This window comes from Antechinus flavipes, chromosome 2 (genome assembly GCF_016432865.1).
Source record: "Antechinus flavipes isolate AdamAnt ecotype Samford, QLD, Australia chromosome 2, AdamAnt_v2, whole genome shotgun sequence".
Taxonomy (NCBI): Eukaryota; Metazoa; Chordata; class Mammalia; order Dasyuromorphia; family Dasyuridae; genus Antechinus; species Antechinus flavipes.
The window spans coordinates 312639670-312651974 of NC_067399.1; the positions used below are offsets into that span (position 1 = coordinate 312639670).

The 12305-nt window shown below is 34.9% G+C and overlaps 1 protein-coding gene across 30 annotated transcripts in view; it reads right to left on the reverse strand.

Moving 5' to 3' along the window:
• Positions 1-12305, reverse strand: part of NRXN3 (neurexin 3) — a 2067316-nt gene that overhangs the window by 606579 nt on the left and 1448432 nt on the right. The window lies entirely within an intron of this gene.

The following is a 12305-nucleotide window of genomic DNA, read 5'->3' on the forward strand; positions in this document are numbered from 1 at the left end:
TTCCACAAAGTTATAAAGTTTTCATTATTAATTAGAAATTTCTTCCATTCCACAGCTAAGAAAACTGAGACTCACATAGTTTAAGTAATTTACACAGGGTCACACAAATAATAAGTGTCTGAGGCAAAATTTGAACTCAAGGATTCATGAATTCCCCTTTTATTTAGGAGATTATAGAAAAAGAATCTCTATTAAAAAATTATTCTGGACAGGGAATAATAACAAATCAGAAAGTGATTTGGTACAAAAACAAGCAATTTAAATACTTAAGGCATTATTTTCTATGCATCTATAAAGAAATGTCCCCTTCTCTAGGCCTGAGCAATGAAAAATATCTGAAAATAAGTTTTGTGAATGAAGCCTTTTTTACTGAACAAAATAATCTTTTCAGAGAAGAAAACAAAACCAAACAAAAAATAGGCCATAATCATACTGGGACATTTGAACAATATTGTCTCAAGTGGAAATTCCCTAGCCCCACCCAAACATTACTTTTAAAGTGTGGGCTTCCTTAGCCTTAATAACAAGGATCTTTCCAGATCATAAGCTCCTAACTTGTGAATGCTGCAAAAATGTAAAATTATACCTCCAAATATTATTTCTAATAGGAAATCTTTTCTCCATCTCTTCCCCACCTATTCTTTTGAGTCAGTAGCCAGCTTAAATTGGGACAACAATATTATTTGGTGAGTGATCAGAAAATTATCTGACTCAACATCTACGTAACTATTGTTTTTCTTCCCCCATCAAGAGATCAAAAATTCAAGTACTTCTCTAGCTTCACTGCTTTTTGTTGCTTTAGTTATTTTTCTCTTGAGTAATTCCTCTCTTGTAAGTACATACATCTCACTTCCTCTTTAAAAATCAATTTCCTCTCCACTTTCATATGTCACAGGAATATCTCTATTTCTCTCTTCTTTATTCAATACATTTGTTAATCATAAATCAAACTTCACCATGGTTAATTATCAAGGAAAAGAAATGGCATGTTTTTTAAGTAGAATTAAATATAATAAAGTATTAAATCATCAGTTATTCAAAACCTAGAAAATAATTATCTTTCTTCAGAATGTCTATAGATTTTTATTATGTTCATCCTACTTCTAATTAAAGGAACTCTTCTTGACCTCCAACTTTTCAGATAATTTTATAAAACAAAAATTTAAAATGCCAGAATACACAATGCAATTCTTGTTTCTTATTCAAATGTGTTTGTTATTCTATTTAATTAATAGCCTCATACTTGTATTATTTTCTACTATTTTTGGTTAAAAGATATGTTTATCTCCTATGTTATGGGCTATAAGGACTTTTGTGGATTTGTCTAGAAACCTAAGGACCATCTTAACTATAACTTTTGTGAAAAATTGTATTCAGAGTTTCAAATATTCAAGATGAACCTCTAGATCACAATTCACTTGTTAGTGTTGAACATCTAGTCCCCATGGGAAAAAAAAAAAATCACCAGATTGCTCATAGATTTAAACAGAATGCTTTTAGAATATGCAGATGGGAACAGAAATAAAATAATTATTCTTGTTTGAGGTGAAAGACTATTCCTATTGTTAGCTTAGTTAAATAATACAGAGGAAAAAATGCTAGGAGTGGGGGTGGAGGTAAACAGAAGGCTTTGGTTTTAGTCCTGTTTCTGTCACTAATTGGTTGTGCCATCTAGGGCAAATCATTTAACCTCACTGGACCTCAATGACCTTATTGATAAAATAAGAAGTTTTGTTTTGTTTTGTTTTCCCTAGGAGATCAAATGAAGCCACATTCCAGCTCTCAAATTGCAGGACTCTTGTCACAATGATCTCTGCTGTGAGACCAATTTATAAGTGAAACAGAATTATAATGGACCCTTTCAATACTCTAGTGACTAAAAGGAGTACAAGACTGCTCTACCTATAAAAAATTCTGCTCCATAACAAATAGTATTATTGAAGGGTCCAATACATAGAAAAGAGAAAATATCATTTATAGCTGTGAGGGGGTACTAAAGTAGTAGCTTCAGCCCACATTCTTTTTAGCAACAGGGAATAGTCAGGATGAATGCATAATAATAAATAACTAGCATTTATGTAGTACTTGAAGGCTTGCAAAGAGCTTACAAATATTATTTCACTTTATTCCCTTATAATTTTAAGAGGCAGGTACTATTATTCCCATTTTATAGATGAGGGAAGTGAGATAGGCAGAGATTAAATTACTTGTCTAGGATCACAGTAAATGTCTGGAGCTACATCTGAACTCAGGTCTTCCTAATTAAAGGCTCAGAGCTCTATCCATTCTGCCACCTGGATGCCTCAAGAATGAATGAATACATAAAATATTTTAAACTATTTACTGAATACAAAGTGAGGATGATACAAATAGAAAAGCAAGATAGTTCCTACTCTAGAGGAACTCACCTTATAAAGATAGTATTAAAATTCCTTACCAGAAAATTTCTTTACCAGAAAGACATTTGAATAAATATAAAAACATAGATGATACTACAAAGGATAGTTTAATATCCTGATAATGAAGCTAGATATTACTAGTCAATGTATCCCATCTACTTACTTGGCCTGAAAGCCATAGTAATAATCATTTTTGGGGGGAGGGTCCCATTTTTTTGATCCTGATCAAGCAGAGCAGGAAATTCTAACAACTGTAATTAATTCTTTAAAAGAAATGAAGATAAATATAATGAATCTTAGGGGGAAGACTGATTTTGTTGGTAGAAAGTGGAACTATGTTATTTTTATTTTTTAATGGAAAAAGAGTAGAGAATGAAGCCCAGATAATGGAAGTCACCTAACCTACCCTACCTAAGCCTCATCATGTCAATTTCTCACTTTCATGAGCACTAAATTCATCCAATTTCATAAAAAGAAAATGGTTAATGCCAGAGCTGACATCAGTGGCATTTTAAAATATGACACTGTTCTACTATTAAGCCATAATCCCGCAGTCAGAGCTCTGAAACACTGTCAGGTGCATTCAAGCACTACAGGCAAGGCCTTTTAGATTCAGGCAAGAGGTATCCACTGTGCAGCAAGGGGGCTGGTTCTAAGCAGTGCACCTGGGCTGTTATTGTAGAAGTGGCTGTCACACTGACATGGGCAGAAACCCAGGAATCCTGACCTCACAGGAGGATCCTGCCTGCAAAACAGACTTGCAACAAACAACCTGCTCCATGCATGAAAGATCTAACATGTACACAAAATGCAAATGACAGTGTACTCCAAAATAGATGGATTGGCCAAAGCTAACATTTGTGTTCAACAGTGTTCTCCATTTCTAAAGACTATATATTATAATAACTAGCATTCATATAACACTTTAAGGTTTGCAAAGCATTTTGCAAAGATTATTTCCTTTGAGTCTTATAACAACCCTGTGACATAGGTACTGCAGTTATTATTATTATTACTACTATTTCTGAAATGAAGACATTGAAGCATTGGAAGATTATTTTTACTCTTTTGATTAGGAATGTGACCTGAACTAGTGATTTCACTATTATTCCATTGCTTAGGGAACTCTGGGATGAAGAAACTATTAATCCAGGTTACTACCTTCTCTGCACTTTTTAATATTGGAAAGTTTTTTGAAGCATTGAGAGATTGAGTGACTTGCCCAGGTTCACACATGACAGAGAAGAGGATATAAACCCAGTTCTTCATTATTTAGAGGCTTACACTCTATTTGATATACTATTCACTTAGATTAAAACACATACATGGAGGAGAGAGAGAAGAAGAAGGACAGAGAGAGAGAGAGAGAGAGAGAGAGAGAGAGAGAGAGAGAGAGAGAGAGAGAGAGAGAGAGAGAGAGAGAGAGAGAGAGAGAGAGAGAGAGAGAAGAGAGAGAGAGAGAGAGAGGATAAAGAGGGGGGAAGGAGGCAAGGAAGAGGAAGAAGAGGAAGAAGAAAGAAGGAAAAGGAGAGGGAGAGGGAGAAGGGAGAAGGAAAGAGGGGGGAGGGAAAAGGAGAATTAAGGAGAGGGAGAGGGAGAGAAGAAAACTCTTACAAAGTCAATTAAATAGAGATTTAAATGAGAGTGAAAGTTAGAAACAAACATCCTTAAGTAACTCCAAATTTTAGGAGTATATTAAGTGGAAACCTAAGTTAAAAGGTAACTGAATAATAAGGCTACTTAATTTATTATTGTTCAGTTGGGTTTGACTCTTCAGGACCTCATGGACCATACTGTCCATGGAGTTGTTCTTATCAAGAATTTTGGAGTGCTTTGCCATTTCCTTTCCCAGTAGATTAAAGTAAACAGAGGTTAAGTGACTTGCCCAGTATCATATAACTAGTAAATATCACCAAATTTGAATTCAATCTTCCTGATTCCAGACCCAGCATTCTCTCTACTGACTGACCTAGCTACCTCCTAGCTATTTAATGATGGAAATTATTTCAATTTCATTTTGTAGTATAGTTTCTGACATAGAGTTTGGAGCTTAATAAAATTCTTGCTTGATTAATTGAATAATGGGATGGTAGAATGTTAACTTTTGTCCTATAAAAAGAACCAAGAAAAATGATTCTTGTGAAATTATTTTTTTTCTGAATTATTTTGATATGAATGATCAACTTAAAATGATCAATATGAAAGCTTATTAAGCCATCCAAGCCTTGTTTAAAGTGATTATTCATGTATCAAGGTTTTGCTGCCATTCATTTCATTATTCATTCATCAAGTATTGGGTTCCTAGTAGCTGAAAGTCATATCATCAGAAAATATTTGAACTCATTTTCTGGATTTGTTCTCTTGTTAACTTACTCTTCAACTTACATGCTTATAGTCCTTCCTTTTACCCTCTTCCTTTGTATTTCCATTCCTATTCTCTTCAAAAAACATCCTTGGATGTTGCTCTAGCATCTGAACAAGAGTGTTGATGAAGGATCTCACTGGCATTTTGCCTGACATTCAGTTTTAATCTGGCACTCAGCAGGAAGGCTGGCCTAGAGGTCAGGCATGATGATTGCTTTTGGATTCAGCCAGATCTGTGTGTCTCTTAGCACACTCTGGCCTCCACTAATGTAAATGTGAGCAAAAAGAAAATTATCTTGCATCTAATATGTCAGTTCTTAATAATGCTTTTATGCAAAAAGTCCTTATCTAGCTACTCTCCGTTCTCTTACTCTTTGGGAGAAAACAAAAAACAAAACAAAAAAATACAAGGAATTTAAAGTACCAGGTTTAGTTTTTTGGTTGTTGTTGTTTTGTTTTTTTCCAAATGGGTAATAAATGGGTTGGTGCTTATCTTAGAAAAGAGACAAAGGATGCATCAAAGGCTTTGGATTTGAAAGGAAGTAAAGAATGTAGGACACATTTTTTCAAAGGTTATTGGCTTTGGAGATCATTAGGTCTTTCAGATTAAGTTCAATGTTCTTTCACTCCACTTTTTTTTTTTCTACAGAGGTCTAAAGTTAGAAGGGATTTTAGAAGTTATGTAGCCCAACCTTGTCATTTACATATAGCTAGAGACCTCGCTAGACTAAGTGATTTGCCAAGTGATATGGGACAGGGTGGGGGGATGCACAATCAGGCCTCAGGGCTTGGAATTGAACAGTAAAAGCTTCTCCTAAAACATCACATTGCATAACTATTTGATTTCAGATCAAATGGCATCATGATCTAAGTAACAAAATCAAAACAAAATAAAAACAAAATTTCCAGGGACTATATAAACAATAGGAAAGTTGAATTGGGATATAAGCAATTGGCAGCATGTTCAACATGACTGAAAAGTTGTATCAATGAATCTATCAATAAATATTTATTCAGTGCCTACTCTGTACCAAGGAAAGTTAGGAAGCACAGCGGGGATAGAGTACACAGTGGGATAGAGTCAGGAAGACTCATCATCTTAAATTCAAATCTGGTCTTAACACTGAACTGGGTGATCCTGTGCATGTCACTTTTGCCTCAGCTTCCTGATCTGTAAAACAGCTAGAGAAAGAAATGCCAAACCAGTCCAGTATCTTTCCTAAGAGAACCCAAAGTTACAGTCACAACCAAAACTGTGGAACAATAACTATGTGCCAAGCACGGTTGTAGGCCCTGAAGATATGGACAAAAAGGGGGAACACATTCCTCAAAGAGCCTGAATTTTATTATGGGCAAGATAACATTCACAGATTCTTTTTTACATCTTCATATATACATATAATAGTATATATAAAACATATTGAAAGGGAATAAACAAGCACTTATTAAGTACCAACTGTGTGCTACACACTATGCTAAGTGCTTTATGATTTATCTCATTTAATCCTCACAACAACCTGGGGAATTCATATTATTTACATTATCCTTAATTTAGGAAACTGAGGAAAACAGAGTAAGTGACTCACCTAGACTCTCACAACCAGTTCAGTCCTTTCAATTGTTGACAATTCTTTGTGAGTCTATCCTTGGCAGAAATAGGAGAGTAAGTTTGCCATTTCCTTCTCCTGCTCACTACAGATGAGGAAACTGAGGAAAATGGGGTGCAGTTGATGAGGGAAGTCCTGAAATTCTTTCTCTTTCTCTCTCTCTGACTTGTTCAGGGTCACACACAACTAGTGGTTTGAGGCTGGGCTGGGACTCAGATGTCCCTAACTTCAGGCTCAGTGCTCTATCCACTGCATCACTTAACTGCCTCTTTAACATGTAAAAAATAAATAAAATAATTTTATAGATGAAAGTATTGGTGGCTGAGGGGAAGAATTAAGGTTTCTAGTAAAAGGAATGCTTCAAGTTTAGCTATGAAGAAAAAAAGAGATAAGAAGTTGAAGTGAGGAGATAGTGCATTCCTTGTATCGAAGAAGACCAGTATTAAAACACAGAAATGGGCCAGGTTGAGTAAAACAGGAAGTGCTGAGAAGGAAGAAATATTCATCAAGATTGAAAAAGTTGTAAAAGGCTTTAAATCCATACAGAGAGGTTTTTACTTAATACTAAAAAGAAGAAGTAATCATTGGAGTTTATCGAGTTTTCCACTATCATATTTGTGACCTTGTGGAAGATGAATTGGCATGAGATCATAAAGGACATGACTAGAAAAAGAGGCAGATAGGTCAAATAATAAGAATGAGAGATTTTTTGATAAAAAGTCCAAGTAGTAAGTTGCTGCCCCTAAGAAACCAGAAGAACCAGAAATCCTTTGGAGAGTAAATATTGCATAAGAATCACAGAAATTAGATTGTGATTAATCACTGAATTGGGATTTGAATTGTTTTAGGAAGATTCTGAAAATCACACAGCAGGATAAGATATCAGACATTGAGCTACTTTTTTGAACTAAACTTTCAGGTATTTCAATTCTATTGAAGAGAGCACAATTCTTCTGGGCTGTGCACATCATTCAAATGCCCAATATACACTCGCCAAAATGATTATTTTATGGAGAACTCAGGCATGACAAGTGCTCACAGGGTGATCAGAAAAGGTGATACAAGGACACTCTCAAGGTCTCTCTTAAGAACTTTAGAATTGATTGTGTGACATAGGACACACTGGCACAGGACCACCCAGCATGGTGTGCCCTCATCAGACAAGGTGCTGTGCATTAGGAGCAAATCAGAATTGAATTAACCCAGAAGAAATGGGAGATACATAAAATTAGAGAAACCACTCCAAATGTTCATAGGAATTTATTTGTGCCCAACCTGTGGCAGAACATTCCTAGCTCTTCTTGGTCTGATTAGCCACAGGGGAGAGAATATGTACCAATAGGAGGAGGACCTACTTATTGGGATCTGCAGATAAATGGAAGTAGGTAATCTTAAATCACTTCCAAGTGCTTAATTTTGTCTGTTGGCAACTAGTTAACACAATGGATAGAATACTGGGTCTGCAGTTGGAAATGGGCAGCTAGCTGGTGCAATATATTGTCCAAGCCTGGACTTAGGAAGCCTGAGTTCAAATTCAGCCTCAGACACTTACTAGCTGTATAACTCAGCAAATCACTTAACCCTGTTTGCCTCAATTTCCTCATGTATAAAATGAACTAGAAAAGGCAATGGCAAACAACTCCATTATCATTGACAAAAAACCCCAAATGGCATTGTAAAGAGTTAACATAATTGAAACAACTCAAGTACAGTCAGGAAAACTTGAATTCCAAACTGTTCTCAGATACCTGTGTGACTGTGGGCAAGTCCCTTGCCCTCTATTTCCCTCAGTTTCCTCATCTATAAACTAGGAAGAATAATAGCATCTTCCTTTCAGGATTGTGGTGAAGATCAAAAGAGTAAGCACAGTGTCCTGGAACCTGACAAATGCTATATAAATGTTAACTGTTATTACTAGGAAAGCCATTTAACTTTTCTCAGTCGCAGTCTGTTAATCTGTTAAATGGGATAATGACAGCAACTATCTCAGAGGTTTGGTGTGGGGAATCAAAGGATCTCATAAATCTCACAGCAAAATTTAAAGTGCTATAGAAATGTTACTATTATTGCTATCACCATCATTATTATTGTTATATTTCATCAGGGCCTTTTAAGAATAACAGAACTCACTTCTCCAAAACTAAATCAATGAAACTGCCAGGAATGAAATAAGAAAATCAGTGATACATTTCAAAGTTTTACAGGCTCTACCAACTCTGCTTACTTTTTTCTGCCTTACTCTCATGTTTATTGTGATTCTATTTTATTCTTTCTTTTTTCAACTCTGCAATCATTTATTTCAACAGGCATTTATTGAGTACCTAATAGGAACACAGCATATACAACATTCGTATTTCACTTGAGAAGTCATTTTGAAAAGCAGTTATATGAAGAAGAGCGTTTGTAAAGAGAGTAAAGTAGCAAGAAATTTTGAGTGAACCCAATGAAGCTAATGAGTGGTTAAGTGGGAGCATGGGCTCTGGTCATCATTAGTCTTCATGCTTTCCCTAGCCCCAGATTGTGTCCCAATTAAGGTTCACTGCACATCTAATTAAAGGAAATGCTGTCTATATAGAATTTATTGATTAAAAGGCCTGTCATGTGGATGCTCCAGACAGGAACCTTCAGACACACAAGAAACTAATTGCTTTATTGTATATTAGATTTGTCACCCAAACTAAAATATAAGCTTCTTGAAGGCAGGGATCCTGTTTTAAATCTCATATACTCTCTGTTATGTGGAGCAATGATAGCTGCAAAACATATATCTGGTTGCAACAAATTCTTATTGATTGACTATTATTATATCACTATTTTCCATTTAGAGGTTGTAATTCATTAAAATAGTTTGACCAGTTCCGTGTTGCTAATTTAAAATAATTAGCTCTAAAAGTTACATCCTGAATATTGCTAATTAGAAATAGCAAAATGAAGGACAAGATTATATTACTATCCTTGACAAGCTCTATGGTAGCACCAAAAAATGCCTTCTTTCTGTTTCTTACATTTGATCTTCCTATGCAGTCTGTTACCCAAGACTGGAATACATTTTCTCTTTACCTTTACTTTTTGAATGTCTGTCTCCTTTCATTGCTCAGCTCAACTGCCACCTGCTACATGAGCCTTTTCCCAATCACCACAGCTGTTAGTGCCTTCTTAAAATATTCTTTGTATATATTTTGTTTATATGCTTATGTTGTTTTGCCTAGTAGATCATTTTTGCCCTTTTGTATCTCCAGTGCCTGATATGCAGCAAGTACTTAATATATGCCTATTGATTAGTGGGGATATTTTCACCATCTTTTTTTCTTCCTTGGTGGAAATTGAGTTGGACAATCTCATATTCAAAATAAACTTCAAATCAGTCTATCATTTTACATCTATCAAACATCGGGCATTTGAGGGGTAATTATACTTAAAAAGCACTTAAATAATGGAGAAATATACAAAATAATCCCTTAAAAAACTTTAAAGATCTGAGCAAACAATAAAGGAACTTAGTGCCTTTGCCAGGGTGCCTTAGACTATAATGGATGGTCCCCATCTTCAAGGAATTAGGAAACGACAATCAGTCTCACCTGAGATATCATCAGCTTTGCAAATACTTCATTTTCTAAAGCAAGACTCTGCATTAATGCAAGAATTAATCATTATCATCTTTTCTTGTTTCTCATTGATTTCTTTCTCTACTACTTGGTGAATTCTAACTGCAGCCAGCATTACAGCATCAATTAATTGGAGCTTGAAGGCTTCAGGGAAAGGATTATGCTGCATATCTCCTTGTGAAGGAATCCAATTGTTTAAGTCCAAGGTTCATTTGTTTGAGATTGGTGTGATGAAGACAGGATGTGTACTGTTAGACTTGGAAAGAAACAAGTTGCAGAGAGCTGATTTTAGGATCTTAGAAGTTGATCGTACATTAAAGGTAATGTAACCCAATATCCTCATTATATAAATGAAGAAATGGATGTCCAGGGTATTTCAAAACTGGAGTCAGAATTTGAACAAATACCTTTTGACTCCCACATTAGCACTGCTTGTAAGTGAATCAGTAATTTTTATTACTTATTTTTTAAAAACATACTTCCTTTTTCTCCTACTCTCATATTCAGTAATATTTTCTTTCAATTTGAATGTTGTTAAAAATTATAAACAATTCTGAGTGCTTGTACCTCAAAATACTAAATTTAATGGTTAAATTATGATAATAGGGTTACATAATTTCCATTTGAAATCCCCTGGTTTTTTTCCTGCTAAATATATTTGCAGGAAAACATAGACTGAAAAATATTACTTTGAAATGTGAGTTTTATGTATGGGCATAGCAGATCAGGTAGTGCTTTGCTGGACAAGTTGACTATAGTGGTAAAACAAGGCAATATGTGAACAATACTTTTCAATCCTAATTTACAATTAATTAAATTACAGTCTTCATAATTTTTGGGGGGCAAAACATTCCTTCAAAGTACACTGCAATAGTCCTAAAAAGAATGAGATTGCACTCACTAATTACTTCCTTGGTGAAATAAACCCAATATTCTACCATAAGAAAAACTCTCCCTCTCTTCTCTGCTCTCTCCTCCAGAATTGTGTAGTTATGATTCTGTTCCTTGGGCAGCTAAGTAGTGTAGTGGATAAAATGCCAGCCCTGAAGTTAGGAAAACTCATCTTCATGAATTCAAATCTGCCATTATATATTTACTAGCTGTATGACTCTGAGCAATTTACTTCATCATGTTTGCCTCAGTTTCCTCATCTGTAAAAAGACATATAGAAGGAAATGGCAAACTACTCTAGTTTCAGCGTCAGACACGACTGGAAAAAACAACAGAATGACAAGTATTTCTAAAATTTGATATTTTTGAGACTATCATTGACCTGTTCCTGCTAAGAGTCTACATTATTGATTATCCTATTAAATTTCTTTTCCTCTATTTATCTGATTGTAAAAGAGGAGGCAAACAAAAAATAGGTTAAGTGTAAATAATATTCGTACATAGACTATGAACTCCTTGAGATCAGAGAAAATATTTTGCCCTTCTTTGTATTTTTAGCATATAGTAGGATGTTTGACATGTACTAGACTTTTAAAAATGCCTATTGACTGCTTATTATCTGACACAGTACATAAGGAAATCAACATACACACATATATGTAAAACATCCATATGCGTGTAGTATTTTGAATGCTACTTGTAAAGTAATGGTTGCTAGTGGTCCAATGGATAGAATTCTGGGCATGAAGTCAGGAAAATCGAGTTCAAATTCATTTTCAAACACATATTATCCTTGTGACTGTAGGCAAATCACTTAACCTCTGTGTGCCTCAGTCTCCTGACCTACAAAATAGGGATAATAATAGCACCTCTCTCATATTATTATTATAAGAATCAAATGTGTTAATATTTGTAAAGTAGCATGATGCCTGGTACATAATAAACATTGAATAAACACTTATTCTTTTCTCTTTCTCTTTACCAAGAACAATACTGTCATTGAAGATTAAATCTGGAAGGGATCTTAATTGTAAACTAATCCAACTGTCTCATTTTTCAAATGAGGCAACTGAGCCAGAGAGATAAAATGATTTCCCCAAATTTGTACAATGACCTAATAACACAATTTACATCTAGAACCCCTGACTTCTAACTCCTGCTTATTTGTCTTTTCATTATATCCTGTTGCTTCTCAATACAGCATATAAAACGTATTCAGAATTGTTAGAGCATGAACATTCCTCTTTCACTCAGTCACACTGCTAGCTTTAATCTCTTCAGGTGCTAACAGGGTTCAGAGAGATTCAAAAATCCTTTAACTTAATATTGGTCCATTGACCTGAAGATTGTCTTCAAATAAACTGAGGAAAGATGATTTCAGAACCATCTCAAGTCTAACTTTTGTTGCAACTAAGCAATCGTGGTTTTTCAAGATGGCA